At 37.9% G+C, this 18,799-nt stretch overlaps 2 long non-coding RNA genes across 2 annotated transcripts in view; both read left to right on the top strand.

Annotated features, from left to right (window-relative positions):
- The window catches only part of LOC122468625, a 67,391-nt gene extending 49,345 nt beyond the window's left edge, over positions 1 to 18,046 (top strand). Inside the window, exons 5-7 of the long non-coding RNA XR_006293292.1 lie at positions 9,159 to 9,273; positions 11,250 to 11,329; positions 17,227 to 18,046. This is a non-coding gene — a long non-coding RNA (uncharacterized LOC122468625). The remainder of the gene's footprint in view (positions 1 to 9,158; positions 9,274 to 11,249; positions 11,330 to 17,226) is intronic.
- On the top strand, positions 2,308 to 3,061 carry LOC122468626. Its single transcript, XR_006293293.1, has 2 exons — positions 2,308 to 2,694; positions 2,725 to 3,061. It is a non-coding gene; the product is annotated as an uncharacterized LOC122468626 (long non-coding RNA).
- Positions 18,047 to 18,799: the final 753 nt, after the last annotated feature.

The following is an 18,799-nucleotide window of genomic DNA, read 5'->3' as shown; positions in this document are numbered from 1 at the left end:
AGATGATATTTGTGAAAGAAAATTGTTATTTTAGAAGAGTATGAGAAATCAATGTTAAGTACTCCTGTATAGTGCCAAATCATCGTAAGGTAGATCTTTTGTTAGTTGTGTAACCCGTCAAATTGAATTTAAAAAGTTTGGATCTTAATTAGTCATGTTATGTTCCAAAAAATAAAAGTAACTCCATTGAAGAGTTCGAGTTATATATTAATATTTATTTTGGCAAATTTCAAACATGAACTCAAGTAAAGGGAATAATATAATTAATAATAACGTTCCACCCATGTCTAATCTTGTTTTATCTATAATGACCTCCATGTCCCCTCCTTTTAATTATTTTGAAGCAAATCACAGACATCAGATCATTTTAAGATTATATTATTGGGGCACCTGGGTGGCGCAGTCGGTTAAGCGTCCAACTTCAGCCAGGTCACAATCTCGCGGTCCGTGAGTTCGAGCCCCGCGTCGGGCTCTGGGCTGATGGCTCAGAGCCTGGAGCCTGTTTCCGATTCTGTGTCTCCCTCTCTCTGCCCCTCCCCCGTTCATGCTCTGTCTCTCTCTGTCCCAAAACTAAATAAACGTTGAAAAAAAATTTTTTTAAAGATTATATTATTATGTATTATTAGGATCTTTATAGTCATTCCTATTATTATGAAGTGGGTACATCTAAGATACTAGCATTAGCAGACCTCAGCATATAAAATAATACATTGTGTTTTTATAGTTCTTTAGTTGATCAAACTGTACTAGTACCTTGTGGCGTATGTCACATGAACTTGACAGCTCCCCAAACCTCTTTTTTTATGATATCTTTTGCTATAACAGCAAATGTGATGTGTTTTATTATACAGTAAAATGTCAGTTTGGGGACATCTGCAATAGTCTCATGAACAAATATTTTACAAATGATTAATGTGTGATATTACAAAGTTGCACATCTGTAAAGGATCTGTTCAAAGTATAAAATAGATGAATGGGTTTTAACACGATAGAGTATGAAAAATTCAGTGATATGGCTTTATATTCCATAGAGCAACTCACCTAAAAAGCTACACCTATTGAGTTTTGATATAGTGTCAAAGAAGAATATTCATAATTATCTGAAAGGCTATTAAAATACCACTTCTTTGTCCAACTACATGTCTGTGTGAGACCTTATTTTCTTTATTATACTTCAACCAAAACAGCATATTAAAACAGATAAAGGCAGGGGTGCCTGGGTGGCTCAGTCGGTTGAGCATCTGACTTTGGCTCAGGTCATGATCTCACGGTCAGTGAGTTTGGCCTCCATGTCAGGCTCTGTGCTGACAGCTGAGAACCTGGAGCCTGCTTTGGATTCTGTATCTCCCTCATTCTCTGCCCTTCCCCTTCTTGTGTCTGTCTCTCTCTCTCAAAAATAAATAAACACTAAAAAAATTTGAAAAAACCCAGATAAATGCAGGAGCAAATATGATAATTTGTCTTCTATGAAGCCTGATATTAAAGGGTTTTCAAAATTGTAGGACAAAGTCACAATTCTTGTTACTATTTTTTGAAAATATAGACAATTTTTAAAGACTTTTTAATGTTAAAACATGTTTATTATTGTTATTTTAAAGTAAATAACATTTTTTTAAAACTCTTAGTTTATTTCCTTAACAAGGTAAATATTAAGGAAATATAAAATAACCCATATCAACAAAAGTTCTTTCTGGTCCTCAATTATTTTTAGGTGTAGAGAATTCTTGAGCCCAAAAAGATTCAGAATCACTCATTTAACTTCTTTCCTATTCAAGGAGATGGAAGGAAATAGATAGAAGCATACCTTGTTTTATTTTGCTTTGCTTTATTGTACTTTGCAGATACTGCATATTTTACAAACTGAAGGTTTGTGAGTATTTTTCATTGAGCAAGTCTGTCAGTGCAATTTTTCCAAAGCATTTGCTCATGTCGTGTCTCTGTGTCACATTTTGGTGAGTCTCCTAATATTTCAAACTTTTCCATTATTATTATATTTATTATGGTGATCTGTGATCAGAAATGTATTGTAATTGATTTGGAGTGCAATGAACCATGACCATATAAGATGGCACACTTGGTCGGTAAATGTTGCTTGTGTTCTGATGGCTCTACCAATTGGCTGTTCCCCTGTGTCTCTCCCTCTCCTTGGGTCTCTCTCTTGCCTGAGACACAAAAGTATTGAAACCAGGCCAACTGATAACCCTACAATGTGCCCCTAAGTGTTTAAGTGAAAGAAGAGTTGCATGTCTCTCACTTTAAATTGAAAGCTAGAAATTATTAAGCTTAATGAGGAAGGAATGTTGAAAGCTGAGCTAGGCCAAAAACTAAACCTGTGCATCAAACACTTTGCCAAGTTGTGAAGGCAGAGGAAGAGTTCTTGAAGAAATTTACAAATGCTACTCTAGCGAACACACAAATGATAAGAAAGCCAAACAGCCTTGTTGCTAATAGGGAGAAAGTCTGAGTGGTCTGGATAGAAGGTCAAACAAGCCACAATCCTCTTAAACCGAAGCCTAATTCAGAGTGAGGCCCTGACTGTTGTCAATTTTACAAAGACTGAGAGATGAGGAAGGTGTGGAAGAAAAGTCTGAAGCTAAGAGAGGTTGGTTCATGTGGTTTAAGACAGACGCCGTCTCCATAATGTAAAAGTACAAGATGAAACAGCAAGTGCTGATGTAGAAGCTGCATCAGAAGGTCTAGATAAGATAATTAATTATCCAGAAGGTCTAGATAAGATAATTAATGAAGGTGGGTACAGATTTTCAATGTAAGATGAAGCAGCTTTATATTGGAAGAAGATGCCATCTAGGACTTTTGTAACTGGGGAGAAGTCAATGCCTGGCTTCAAAGCTTCAGAGGACAGGCTGACTCTCTTGTTAGGGGCTAATGCACCTGATGAATTCAATGCTTATTTATCATTCTGAAAGCCCTAGGGCTGTTAAGAATGACGCTAAATCTACTCGACTGATGCTCCTTAAATGGAACAACCAAACCTGGATGGCAACACTGTCTACAACAGTTTACTGAATATTTTAAGTCCACGATGTCACCTACTGCAGAGCAAAAAAAAAAAAAAAAAACAAAACAAAAAACAAAAACTTATTTCAAAACATTACTGCTTACTGATTGTGCATCTTGTCCTCCAAGAGCTCTGATAAGATGTACAATGAGGTTAGTGTTTTCATGCCTGCTAACACAACATCCACCCTGCAGCCCACGGATCAAGGAATAATTTTGACTTTTAAGCCTCATTATTTAAGAAATACATTTTATAAACTGTAGCTGCCACAGATGGTGATTCCCTTGGTGGATCTTGGCAAAGTGAATTGAAAACTTTCTGGAAAGCATTCATCATTCTATATGCTGTTAAGAACATTTATGATTCATAGAATGAGGTCAAAATCTCAACATGAATGGGAGTTTGGAAGAAATTTATTGTAACCCTCATGAATGAATTTGAGGGGTTCAAGACTTCAGTGGACAAAGTAACAATAGATTTGGTGGAAATAGCAAGAGAACTAGAATTACAAGTGGAGCCTGAAGATATGACCGAATTGCTGCAAACTTATGATAAAACTTTAACTGATGAGGAGCTGTTACTTATGGCTGAACAAAGAAAGTGGTTTCTTGAGATGGCACCTGGTCCTGGTGAATATGCCATGAAGACTGTTGAAATGACAACAAAGGACTTAGAATATTACATAAACTTAACTGATAAAGCAAGCGACAAGGTTTGTTGGAATTGACTCCGATTTTGAAACAAGTTCTACTGTAGGTAAAATGTTATCAAACAGCAACATATGCTACAAAGAAATTGTTCATGAAAGGAAGAGTCAGTCCACACAGTGAAGTTCATTGTTGTCTTCTTTTAAGAAATTGCCACAACCATTCCAATCTTCAGCAACCACCACCCTGATGCGTCAGCAACTATTAACATCGAGGCAGGACCTCCAGCAGCCAAAACATTCTGACTCTGTGAAAGCTCACGTATTTTCAAATATGGCTCTATTCTTTTTTTTTTTTTTATCAATTTTTTAATTTAAATTCCAGTTAGTTAGCCTACAGTGTAATAGTAGTTTCGGGTGTAGAATTTAATGATTCATTGCTTGCATACAATACCCAGTGCTCATCACAAGTGCTCTCCTCAATACCCATCACCCATTTAACCCATCTCTCCCCCACCTCCCCTCCAGTAAACCTCAGTGTGTTCTCTGTAGTTAGGAGTCTGCTTTGTAGTTTTCCCTCTATGTTTGGTTTATTTCTTCAGTTCCACATATCAGTGAAATCGTATGGCATTTGTCTTTCTCTGACTGATTTACTTTGCTTAGCATAATACACTCTAGCTCCATCCACATCATTGCAAATGGCAAGATTTCATTATTTTTGATGGCTGAGTAATATTCTTTTGTATTTATATACCACATCTTCTTTATCCATTCTTCAGTCGATGAATGAATTTGGGCTCTTTCCATAATTTGGCTATTGTTGATAACACTGCTATCAATACCAGCGTGCATGTGTCCCTTTGAGTCAGTATTTTTGTATCCTTTGGGTAAATGTGGTGCAATTTCTGGGTCATAGGGTAGTTCTATTCTTATTTTTGAAGAACCTCCATACTGTTTTCCAGAGTGGTTGCACTGGTTTTGCATTCTTGATTTTTAAAAAACCCTGTTTGGAATAGGAATTCAACTTGGATGGTTGCATTTTGTGGCCAGGAGGACAAATTGAAGACCCATATAGTACTTCTGTTTTCTTTCCTTCCATTTTCCACCATAATTTATGGGCTACAGATTGAATTTAACCTGTGTTGGAATTAAAGGTTTTTTTCATCCTTCCCATTAGGAAAACCTTGGTGATTCTTGTCCAAGATTGTCACTTATTAAAAAATATTCTCCTCCATAATTTAGACACATAGAAAATTTTACAGCTTATTTTTTTTTCTAATTTTTTTAACGTTTATTTACTTTTGAGACAAAGAGAGACAGAGCATGAACGGGGGAGGGTCAGAGAGAGAGAGGGAGACACAGAATCTGAAACAGGCTCCAGGCTCTGAGCTGTCAGCACAGAGCCGGACACGGGGCTCGAACTCACTAGCCGTGAGATCATGACCTGAGCTGAAGTCGGACGCTTAACCGACTGAGCCACCCAGGCGCCCCCAAAATTTTACAGTTTAGTGTTTTGGCCTCCCATCTCATCATAATTGGAAAAAGAGTTAGAATATGAAATGAAAGCAAAATGACTGAAACAATCTATAGATATAATTGGAAATTATCTATTTAGGGATGAAGACGTTTCTACTCGGAATTAAGACATTTCTACTTGTTACTATTTATGTATTCAAAATTAATTAAGGATGCAAGAGTCTCTTCCCAGCTAGACTCTGAGCACCTTCGGAACAGCAACTATCTCAGTCGGTTTGGTTAGCCCTCGCCTACTCAGCAAATGAAACACATAAAGTACTAAGTCTGTATTTGTTTAATTGTAGAATAAAATTGACTTATTTAAAGTGTACTTTTCCTCTAATTTAAAAACCTTTTATTCTTGCATATAATTTATCTCATTATATAGCATAGATGTTAATTACCATGTTACGTAATGTATCATTTTGGGGAAAAAAAAGTTAGGAAAGCTGTCTGGTCAGGATTGGTGCATTGAAAATCTGCAAAGTTTCCTTGTACACAATCCACCTACCAGTTTTTTTTTTCCTTTATCACTTGGTAGGAATAGGAGGATTTTTATTGTTAATTTTCATTAAGGAAGATGGTTAATTTAAATGGGAAATAGGTATTATAATATAAACACAATCTCCTCCAACCCAGAAATCCTCTCCACATAGTTGAGAAGGAAGACGCTTTACTATTGAATAAGCATTAAAACAGAATGTGATGTGTATCTCAGGAGATCAACTAACAGATTGCAAAGACAGAGCATCCCCCACCCCAAACCTTTTATATAACCAAGCAGGTACAACCCATTACTTACATGTTCTCAAAATAAAAAATAACTAGTTCTCAAATAAGCGGTCTTGACAACACCATTTGTCACATACAGTTCATCCCAACCTTACTTAGAAATTGGGGTGACCATCTGTGCTGTGTTTATCCAGAGGAAAACCAAACTTTTCATGTCTTTATAACATGAGACAGTTTTGTAACTGGAGCAAGCTGCACAGGGAAGTGACCCTCCCACAGAAAGTGGGAGATAGTGGCGTTACCTTCCTTGATGTTTACATTTCAAACAGATGGCTCTGAGTCCTTGAGAAAGAGTTTCCTAGATTATAAACCTGACAAAATGTTGATATAGCCTTCAAAGGGATTTACATACATTTCAAAGGAGATAGTACTTACAGTTATAATTTTTCTAAGTAAATGCTCAAAGAAAAAGGAGGACAGGGAAATCTCTTCATTTATTTGCAAGAGAGAACATTAAGCCTCCTGTATTTCATTTGTATTTGTCCCTACAGTATCTACTATCTGGCTACTTCATGCAGTCCTTTATGGGAGATGAGTGGGGTGGTGAAGAGAGGGAGGGAGCACTGCTCTTATCACTCTCATACCCCGCTTTCTTTGTCGTTTTCTCCTGTTTCTGAATGTTAACCTCAGCACTTGTTGGCCAAGCTGTGACTTGAAGTGACTACTGTCCTGCAGGTGGAAAAGACTCCTTTAAGTTTGTTCTTCCAGATACTGGCATGGGGAGATGTCTGGGAAAAGCTTTCTCAGCTTCCTCTCCCTTGGTCTCAGGTTTGCAAGCCCCCAGTTTAACCTGTAGTTAGTAAATGCCCGTTTAGTCAATAAAGGGATTAAATTGTCTCTTTAATCGTGATCCAAATTATTTCTCTTTTTTTTCCCCTGTTACAAAGTTATTCTTTATGTTTCCTTTTTAAAATTTTTTTTGCATTGCAGGTATGAGCCACTAAAAGGCCTGGTTCAAATAAGCACGTTAGTGAATGTGTCTGAAAAAGCTTTCTTCTCTCCCTCCTGGGATGTCACACTCTCCTGGCTTTCCTCCTGTGTCACTGGCTACTACTTATTGGTCTCCTTACTTGCAACTTTTCCTCTACTTGACCCCCAAATGAAAGAGAGCATCTGAATAGAGTCAAATGTTATTTGTTCACTATCATCACTCCATACGTCGTTTCTTCTAGTCCCATGGATTTAATACCATCTGATATTGATGAATCTATGTCTATATCTCCAGCTCTTATATCTCCTATCAGTTCCAAACTTTCATATCAATAGCTTACTTGAAAACTCAACTAAATAGCTGAACAGTAATGCAAACTGTACATGTAGAAGTAGAATCTTAATGTTCCCAGTTCTACCCTTCCTTCAGCCTTCTTAATTTAATGGCACCATTATTCATTTAACCAGTCAAGCAAAACACAAAACAAAACAAAGACCTAAGAGTCATTTCACTGACTTACATGATTTAACCTAAGTTCTGTTAATTCTACTTCTAAAATATATTTCATATCCACTTCCTTTGTCAATTTTTTTTTTATTTTAAGAGGCAGAGAGAGAGAGAGAGAGAGAGAGAATTCCAAGCAGACTCTGCCCTGTCAGCACAGAGCCTAATGCAGGGCTTGAACTCACGAACTGTGAGATCATGATCTGAGCTGAAACCAAGAGCCGAGGCTCCACCTGCTAAGCCACCCAGGTGCCCCCCTCTGTGAATTCTTACAGCCACCAACCCCAGTTCATATACCATCCTTTCCCAGGAAAGAAGGAGAAACTGCCTTTCACTCAGCTCTCAGCTTTCACTCTTAAACCTCTTTCTCCCTATACCAGTGGCCATGACCTTTTGATTGTAAATCTTATTTATTTGGTAATTTTATGATAACCCTTTAAGAACTTTCCACTGCATTTAAATTAAAATTCTTTTTTTTTAAGTTTTTATTTAAATTCCAGTTAGGTAACATACAGTGTAATATTAGTTTCCAGGGTACAATATAGTGATTCAACACTTCCAAACTACACCTGGTGCTCAGCATAAGTGCACTCCTTAATCCCCATCACCTATTTAACTCAACCCCACACATACCTCCCCCGCTAGTAACTTCTAGAATCAATTTGTTCCCAATAGTTAAGTGTCTGCTTCTTGGCTTGCCTCTCTCTCTCTTTCTTTTTTTTCACCCTTGTCCTTTGTAAGTCAGAGAAAGACAGATACCATAGGATTTCATTCATATGTGGAATAGAAGAAACAAAACAAATTAAAATTATTTAAAAAAATTAATGTTTATTTCTCAGACAGAGACTGAGCATGAGTGAGGGAGGGGCAGAGAGAGAGAAGGAGACACAGAATCCGAAGCAGGCCCCTGGCTCTGAGCTGTCAGCATGGAGCCTGATGCGGGGCTCAAACTCACAAATCATGAGATCATGACCTGAGCCAAAGTCGGTTGCTCAACCGACTGAGCCACCCAGGCGCCCCACAAATTAAAATTCTTTATTGGAATGTCCTTCATACTTTTTATTCAAATGCTCCTAGATATTTAAAAGTGGACAACTAAAAGTAAATATTGGAGAAAAGTCCCTTGCATTAGAAAAATTAACATTTTAAAATTTAAAAAGTTACATCTTTCTCCTAAATATATTTAACTGTCCAGTTATTAAATATAATAAGCAAAATTATTTTGTAAAATCATCTTGTAGTGAGATGAGACATGGAAATTTTCTTTAATTAGATCATATTTCTGTGGATGGAACAGTTTTTACAGCTAGAATAAGACAGGGTTCAAGATTCAGCATTAGTTCCATTTTTATTATATACTTTAGGATTTTTTTTTGCATAGACAAATTTTGACTGTACAGATCATTCAGATGTGCCTTAATTAGTGTGATAGAGACATGTATCCCTCAGAAATATTATATATGGCTACATTAGTGATTTCATTTCATGGTTAAAACCATTAATTTATAATTATGCATTTGATGGAACAGCCATATTCTATCAACATCTGAGAGGGAGGAATCCATCCTGATTGACCAAAGCTGGCTCTCTATAGTTCAGAACATGTAATTTGGGAACATTTTGTTCTACGCTGGAACACACTTAAGTGGATGTTAAGAGTGCAATTTAACCAACTCTGTAGAAATTAACAGCAAAAAGAATAAACAGTGTTAGTCATTATTGTGTACTTATAAAACATGTGCTCTTTACAGGAGAGTCTATAACATATTCCTGTTAATTTAAACTTAATAAATGAATCACGAAAATATATAGAATACTGGATAAGTGGCCGAGTGACAGCAAGCAGGGGGCTTTCAACCAAGTATGGTAAGTAATGGGTTTATAGCACTCAGTGATCTTTTGTCAAAAGTTAATGAGATGTATCTTTTCCAATTCTAAATAAATAGTATTTGTCTTATTTCCCATATATGTATGTTTTTCTTTATAATGTAATATTGATTAGAAGTAAACTTAAAAAATCTTCGACCTCTTCCTAAGATCATGCAAAATACGCAGGTGAGACACTGGACTACCTTATGGATGGTAGCAGTGTACAATATCACTTTGGCTATATTACCAGAACTCACCCCAAATTATGGCCCTCCTTAGATCTGGATCTAAACTGATTCATGTGTAAAATGGAGCCTATAGTCACTGATTCTTCCAGATACCTCATATACAGATTTCAATATACTCCTTTCTCTGTAGATTTCTTTTTTTTTTTAGGTTTTTTTTTGTTTTGTTTTTGTTTTTTTTTTTTTTTTTTTGAGAGAGAGAGAGATAGAGAATGAGTCGGGGAGGGGCAGAGAGAGAGGGAGACCAAGAATCCCAAGCAGCGATGTGGAGCTTGAACTCACGAGAACCGTGAGATCATGACCTGAGCCAAAGCCAAGAGTCGAACAATTAATCCAACTGAGCCACCCACGTGCCCCTCTGTACCTTTCTTTCTAAAAAACCTTATAGTTGCTGAGTTTCAGTTGATACCACAATGCCTTATTTAATTTTTCCTACTTAAAGGGTCAATGTTTCTTTCAGAAAAATATAACATTTAAAAATCTATACTTTTTAAGTGATATATTTCCCTTAGAAAAATATTAAAAATTAAACAGAATCGATTAATTATTTTAAAAAGACAAACTGGTTTCACCATTATTATTTTTTTCAAATCACATACTTCATGAGACTCTGGTTTTCTTTTTCTAGTTCAATTCTTTTGAAAATCATGATTAGATTGCAGATGCAGTCACAGCAGGCCATCTTTCCAAGGTGAGGGCCATTCCATCAGGACTTATGCAGGTGTCTGTTCTCTAAAAACAATCTCAGCAAGAAGTGGGCAATGGAATTTTATTTATGCAAGGCAGAATTCTATAAACAGGTTGTGATTTTAGTGTATATTTTGTCCATTGCCTTGAATTTTTTATATTGATCCTTTAATACTATTTTCTTTTTCTATACAACAGACAAGAAATACGGAGAATCCTATTTTTTTTCCACTGTAAAAGTAAACCCAAAAGAATAAAATACTGTATCTTTGACAGTATATGTATGGTAGGAACACAGATTTTAGTGTCAAATTGACTAGGTTCAAATCCCAACGGTGCCACCAAACTATATGATGTTGGGAATGGTACTGTACTTGTCTGTGCCTCAGTTTCTTTATTTGTAAAATAGACATAATGTTAATAGTAACTATACCATATGGTTGCTAAGAAATGAAATGAGCCATTCAGGTAAACCATCTGATCCCAAAAAGTGTTCAGTAAGCATTAGCTAACACTATCCAAGACAAACCACTGTTGGTGATTCGCTCTTAGGCTTTTTCTCATGTATTTTCAACATTTGTTATAATAATAATAATAATAATAATAATAATAATAATGTATGTGTATATGTGTATCCTGCTTTTCTTTTGAAATTAACTTTTAATAATTTTTAATAATTTTTATGACTACAAAATTGTTACACACTCTTTGTTACAAAAAATATACAGATAACACATTGCCTCAAATATTGCTTTGATCATGGAAGCCATTTAAAATGCTTTTTCTAGAGTATCTTAGAACACTGGTATAAACAGCTGAGGACAACTCTCCTTATCTGTGAGAAAGCATAATATAACTGAAAATTGGTTACTTGTCCCAAGGGAAATTAGACATTCTTCCCACAATGAGTCTTCAGGGGGCACTTATAATGGGGTCCTTATGCTGGCTGCCTCATTGATAGATATATGATTTAAAGCCAGTGTCTCCAAGAGAAACAGTCCATTTACTTCTCATCACCAGTTGCTATCTTATTTCATTCAGGATAGAGTTCCCAGAAGACTTCATCAGCAGGAAAGAAGCTCTAATAATGTGGAATAGAAATACCAGAAGACTCCTATCAGGTCAGCTTGCTGCAACAAAATACCACAAGCTGAGTGGCTTAAAGAGCAGAAATTTGTTTTTTACCTTTCTGAAGGCTGGAAGTCCAAGATTGAGGTTGTTGGCAGATTTGGTTTGTGGTGAAAGTTATTTTCCTGGCTGGCAGATGGCCACCTTTTTGCTGTGTCTTCACAAGATAAAGAAATAGAAACAGAGGGACAGAGAGAGATAGCTCTTCTTCTTCTTCTTTTTCTTCTCTCCCCTCCTCCTCCTCCTCCTCCTCCTCCACCTTCTTCCTCTTCTTGAGAGACAGAGCATGTGAGCTGAATAGAGGAGAAGAGGGAGGGAAGGAGGGAGAGAGAGAGAGAGAAAGAGAGAGAGAGAAAGAGAGAGACAGAGAGAGAGAGACAGAGAGAGAGAATCCCAAGCAGGATTCTTGAGCCCCGATGCAGGACTCAGTCTCCTATCCCTGGGATCATGATCAGAGCTAACTTCAAGAGCTGGATGCTCAACTGACTGAGCCACCCAGGCATTGCTCTTCCTCTTCTTAAAAAGCCACATTTCTATCTGATTGGGGCTCTGCCATTATGATATTATTTAATTTTAATTACCTCCTAAAGACCTTATTTCCAAATATAGTTATATTGGGAGTTAGGGCGTCAACATATGAATTTTGGGAGGACAGCAATTCAGTTCGTAGTAGCTCCTACGTTCTGTGCAGGGGAATGTCAATCTTTCATTCTGGGTCAGTGCATTTTCCTTGTCCCATCATGTAACAGAAAAGGAATTTCTCTGTTTTGTTTAACATCTAACATCATCATGAAAACAATAAATGAACATCTTACTGTGTGCTAGGAACTATGATGGATCCTGGGGCTTAAACTCTGTTCTTCAGAAAATCCATTGCCTCCATTTTGTCAACTCATGCTATGTTTCAAACCTTTTGATGGCTTTTACCTCATTCATTTGGCCAAACTTACCTTTCACATAATAGTCCACTATGAACCACTCACCATACTTCATTTCTTCATTCTACAAATGCTTCTGAGTGCTTACCACATGCTGGGTATGTTGCAGGCATTGCTGATACACAGGCAATGTAAACAAAGTTTCTGCTTTCATGGAATTTAAAGCCAGTATGGGGTTCCGACAAGGAATGAACAAAATAACATGCTATCAGTTAGTAACCCTTATTGTGAAGACATAATAAGGAGGCAAGGAGGAGAGAGAGCAATTTAGGTGAGTATATGTGCTATTTTGGATAGAGTGGTTAAGGAAGCTTTCCTGGATAATGTGGGCATTTGAATACGGACTTGAATAATTGAAGGAGGAAGTTGTGTGACTATTTAGGGAAAGGGCATTTCAGGCAGAGGGCAGAGCAAATGCAGAGTTGTTGAAGTGGGAACACGCTTGAAGTATTTGTGAAATAGTAAGCTGACCAAAGGGGATGAGGGAAATAAACTAGGAGAAAGAAAGATTGAAGAGTGTAATTGAAGAGAGAGCCAGGGACCCAATCATGTAAGACTGGGTGGCATGGTAAGTCTTTGAGTTTCAAGTAGATAGGAAACTTTTTCTAAGTTTCTATTATCTTATCAGGAAACCTTTAGAATAGGGGACAGAGTTGGTGGCTGTGTTGAGACTAGGAGACTAGGTGGCAAGTGTGGAGAGAGGAGGCGCTCCTGCTTATAGCAGTTGTCCAGTCTAGAAGACCCATCTCTGCCTCACTGATATACATCACTGAATTCGTGCTTCCTCATCTTTACTCTGAGCTCCTTGTTCGGCACCATTCCACTCCTCTCCACTTGTTCAATGCTTTGTGATCCCCAGCTCATCTCATTGGCTGATTTAATCCATGTCCAGTATGTTTTATATTTTATTTAATATTGCAGGCAACTTCACATACATTAACATTCTTGGTTTCTCCCAACTAAATCCATTATTTTGAGAATGATTTCCTAATTTTGTATGATGCTGTCTTACTAAAGTAACACTTTTCTTACTTGAAGATATCTGACTCCAAAACCTTATCTAAATGGAATGCAGAGAATCCAGAAGAGGAAGCCTCTGCTAGAAAAGATGCCCCAAATCCATGAGCTCAAGTTCACATATTTTCTTTTTACAACTTCATCTCCACAAATGACTATTGGAAGAGATACAAGATAAATGTTCATGGTGCACTGTGGCAAGAAGGTTCCCTCTGTCCTTGTTTCTGGGGATTCCACTTATAATCCCACTGAGGGTGAAGGAGAATTTGTTTTTCCCCAGTTGACAGGATAGAGCATTCAGCTCACTCAACATGATGTAGGGTAAAGTCAGTCCAATATCTCTAAACCACTCTATCAGTAGGAAATAGTGGGGACACCCAAAGGGACAGAATATGATATTTTGACCAGAAGAAGGAAGAATGTGTCTGATATTTTTTAAAGTTTTGTATTGAGAGGTCCTAGGAGGGCTATAGTTGACAAATTAGGAAGCATTTCTAACTCTTAAGCTTTCTGTTAGTCTTGCCAGCTTCCATTTCTTTCCACTATCCACCTTCCACTTTGTCTAACTCATTTCCACCTCTCTATCTGGAGGAAAAGAGGGTGAATTTTGTATATCATTCTATCTAATCATCTTATTATTTAAGAACTAGAGAGAAATTTCTGGAAATAATGAAAAAATAGAACAAAATGCATAGAAGTGTCTCAGGAATGCCTGCTAAAGCATTACTATTTGTAATGGTGACTGCATAATACATTTATTTAAGTTTAGCACCTATTTTTTATGTTGCAGAGTTGGCACCTGAATTAATCAAGATAAATGAGCTGGCCCTGAAAATAATGAGCAGTGTCTAAACAACTGTGGCATAGATTTTCAATGAATGTCTCTTGAATTGAATTAAATTTCAATACTAATCTGTCCCATTAAATTAATTATATAAATCCTGAGAAAGACAACTTGTATATCCAGCTTATAATTATGACAGCTGTGAAAAGATAGGAAGGCCCTCGGTAGACTCCTTAATGACAGTGGAGTGGATGTTTTACTCAGGTTTCCAATAGACCCCTAAACCCTGAGAGATCTGGCTTCATCGTTATCAGTTGCATGAAGCATAATTTTTCTAAGTCTCTATTTTCTTATCTACAAAATGGTAATAATGATTGACACCTCCCCCACTTAGACTTTGACAAGAGAGGCCCCTGGCCTGGGCCTCACCCTGGTCCTTTTCTGATTATGGCCCTCCGCAAGATGTGAAGTTAACAGGGTCAAGGAGATGCATCCATTCAGAGGCTAAAGTGCCCCAAGTCTGCCCCACAGCCCAGCTCTGAGCACTTAGGTCTCTAGAATTTCAAGTTTGTGGGGCTCTGAGGGGCTGTGTCAGAGATGAAAGGTATATGGACAGGTGAAAGGGGTATGTTCCACTGAGGATCCACAGTGTGCATTTCAGTCATCTTGTGCAGTGCAGGTGCAGCCTGAGGTGAGAAAAGAGGGGTACACCAGGGATGGGTACCCTAGAGTATAAAATTCCAAGGGGTGAGAGAATATCAAAATGAAACCTGAAATTCTAGGTAGTTATGTGGCATATTTTAAAAGATGAGGATAGACTGTATTGTATTTAGCATGTTGTTAGCTTGATTCATTATTATTATTTTTTAAATTTTTTTAACGTTTATTCATTTCTTAAGAGACAGAGAGAGACAGTGCGTGAATGGGGGAGGGGCAGAGAGAGAGGGAGACACAGAATCCGAAGCAGGCTCCACAAACTGACGGCATAGAGCCCGACGCAGGGCTTGAACTCACGGACCATGAGATCATGACCTGAGCAGAAGTCGGATGCTTAACTGACTGAGCCACCCAGGAACCCCTGATTCATTATTATTTGTAAATATTATTTGTAATTTGAGATCATTGCAGATTCACATGAAGATGTAAGAAATAATACGGAGGGATCTCTTGTACACTTTGCCTAATTTACCCCAAAGATAACCTTTTGCAAAACATGACATGACATCACGACCAAGATACTGACATTTGTACAACCCAAAGATTATATTCTGATTTCCCCAGTTTTACTTGTACTCATTGTTATGTATGTGTGTGTTAAATTCTGTACATTTTATTACCTGCATAGATTCATGTATTTGCTACCACAGTCAAGACACTTCTGATACCACAACGACTCCTTGTGGATTTATTACTTTTAAATATGTAGGCATATAGAATGTCCCAGCAAAGTACTTTTAAAATTAAATGTTTGGTCTAGGCTAAATTAAGAGTAAAGTAATAAATCAGAATGGGGAACATTTCCAAAAGGGAAAATGCTTCCTGAGACAAAATGCTACTATTAACCCAGCCATTCCATTATGAGAGGCTTTTCTCCCACCTATATTTAGAGATGGGGTTGTGGGAGGGTTGTAGTTGAAATTGCTGCCTCTGATTCCTAGGACAGGCTGTTTCTCCATATTCCTTATTGCTCAGCACCCCACCTCTACATATTGTTTCCTCAACACTCTTTTTGTTCTTTATTGCTCAATGCTCTGCATCTATGAACATAGGAAAGCTGACACTGTATAACCCTCATACTTCAGCAAAGGTCTTGGGCTTCCTAAGGAGCTCTGATTTCTATAGAGTTTGTAGAAGGCTAATCTTATTGGGACCTATAAACTTCTCAGGCTTATGCTCTACCCTGGGTATAGACTTTTAGGGCAACTAGTAAGGCATAACTAATAAAGTGAACTTATGTTCTACTGGGGCCATTGAACAAGGCAGAAAGGAATTTTATTATCTGCTAATAGTGGGAGTTGTTGTTGAAGGGTGTGGAAAAAGGAAAAAAAAAACACTATGAGAGGAAGAGACAAAGTAAGAAACTCATGAAACATAATCAGATGAAAAGAATTGGAGTTAGATTACAGTCAGGAATCACGTTTGGAACAGTTCCACCCTTGAACTTCCGCAGCCTGTCCCAGATGTTCTGTGGTCTACTCTGGAATCCCTGTGATAGTTGGCAGGAGCCCCCCTCCACCAGTTACAGCCTGTTGGATCCTTGACAGGCTGGCTCGTTCTTCAAGCTCTTCTTTTCCAGTCCTTTGGCTTCTAAGTCTCTGCATTTTTAGCAGTTGGTTGACTCTTAGCAGGAGCCAAGACCTAATCTGGGAATGAAGCCAGGACCCAGGGCATCCAAAAGGCAAAAATTGGCTGTGAAAATAAACCTAGCACTTCCTCGGGGACTCTGGTATATTAGCAATTTTGTGGAAGCAAACCTGCTATTTACTTTGGTGTCGGAATTTACACACACACACACACACACACACACACACGTATATAAATTTATATATATGTGAAGCTGAAGAAGTTTAAGAAAGATCATTTCTGATCTTCTAGAGAAGGAGCTCAATAGATAATGTCTAAAATTATGAAATCCTGAAGTAGCAACACTGCAAGTTATAAATAGAGCCTCCCCTAAGGTATGTAGGATACAGGATAATACTTTTGTAGTGCCTTTTTTTTTACATAAACAATTCAGTGTAAGGTGTGTGATAAAGTTCATGGGCCCATGAAAGATATCAGGATTTGATTTATTTGCAGATGTAGAGAAAAGAAGAGGTATTTACATTTGGGAAGTATCATAGTGTCTAGGAACACCTCTTCTAGTTCAGGCACAGAAACCATAGCGTTGTGTTCTTTATTGCCAACAGTTCCATTCTTGGCTAATTTCATATCTCTTCACTCCCCTGAGAAAAAAGATAGCAGTACTGTTATTACTCATAAGGCACTATTTCTTCAGAATCTGTATTGAAATAATATAGATCTTACTTTACAGTTCCCTAATTCTACGTATTTAATGCTGGTTAAACCGTTACTTTCTGTGAATAGTGTTTTCCAGTGACTTGGAAAAGCTGATGGGGTGTTACATTAACAGAGACTATCTCTTGTCTAGCACAGCTGAAGACTGACCCTGGAGATTGATATGTCTTCATGCACTGGAGGCAATTAGAGCAAACGGATGAGAAGGGCCTGTTGGTATTCAGGAGCAACAGTCTCAAGAACCCTGGTGGGGGGGGGGGCGCACAGCACTTCTGTAGGACTGCCTGACAGTGGATAGTGCCAGTGGCAGAGGGCATACAGGCGAAAGAATTTCCGCCATCACCACCAAAACCACACGCCCCATGTTTGGATGCTGTAGACCTGAAGTAGCAGGATAAGTGGAACATGGATGGGTGAGATCCATTGCACAGGCTTCTAGGTGCAGCTCTAAGCCAAGGGTCAACAGTGGAAAGTTGGAAGTCCAGGGTCTGAACTTATCCTGTGTCTAATATAAATGAGTCATCCCACATCAGCAAGTAAGCACCATATTAATGGTTCAGTCTTAGAAGATCCCAAGAAAGAAATACTTGTGTTGTCCAGCAGGAGTGATCTGATCTGCTAGAACCAGATCCGTGCCTAGATCTGAAACCATGCCTGGATCTGGTACCAGATCCGTGCCTGGTCTCTTGGTGGTACTGGTCTGAAACATGAAGGCAAATGCAAGAAGAAACAGTTAAAGAATTTAAATATTCTTTATCTCTGATTTATTCTTAGAGAAGGGCTACTGAGGAAGAAAAGTAGAGTCAAGGGATCACTGTTTCTTGTAACAAGCCTTGTACTAGTATGTTAGTTTTTAAGTTCTATACATGTATTACTTCCAAAAATAAAAATTAAAAAAATGAATATATCAAAACAAAACAAAATAAAGTCAAGTTATAGTATATAGCCTTTTTATAATCTGCCTTTTCTATCTAATGATATATCTCAAACATTTCCCCATATTCTCATAAAATATGACTTGACGATTAAATAGTATTCTACCACACAGATGTGCCATAGCCATAACTGACTTAACAATTTTCTTACTTTGGATATTTAAGTGATTTCCAGTTTGGCTTTGTGGAATGGAAATCAGCAGGAATTCGGCACTTCCACATTCGGTGTCCAATGGACTTGCTAAAAATGACTTTTCATTCTGTCTGTTGCTTCCAGCCCTTGTTGTTTCTGGAAACTTGCTGTATCAACCCTCTCCCCTAATAGATCTTATTATATATGACAGTGTAGCTAAGAGTGAGGCTGCAGCAAGCCAGGTGGACCTGGGTTCAAATCATAAACCTCCCATTTTTCAGCTCTCAAAGACTCAGTGATCTTATATTTAAAAAAGGATTACTGTAAGGATTATATGAAACATTGTATCTAAATTTATGGAGATACCTAGTTGATAATGGTATTATCATTTATTGGCTCTTCTCTGACACCTATTTTTTTTAAATTTTTTTTCAACGTTTATTTATTTTTGGGACAGAGAGAGACAGAGCATGAACGGGGGAGGGGCAGAGAGAGAGGGAGACACAGAATTGGAAACAGGCTCCAGGCTCTGAGCCATCAGCCCAGAGCCCGACGCGGGGCTCGAACTCACGGACCGCGAGATCGTGACCTGGCTGAAGTCGGACGCTTAACCGACTGCGCCACCCAGGCGCCCCTCT

This window comes from Prionailurus bengalensis, chromosome B3 (genome assembly GCF_016509475.1).
Source record: "Prionailurus bengalensis isolate Pbe53 chromosome B3, Fcat_Pben_1.1_paternal_pri, whole genome shotgun sequence".
Lineage (NCBI taxonomy): Eukaryota > Metazoa > Chordata > Mammalia > Carnivora > Felidae > Prionailurus > Prionailurus bengalensis.
Note: the sequence above shows the minus strand (reverse complement) of the source record. Positions and strands in the feature narration are given on the sequence as shown.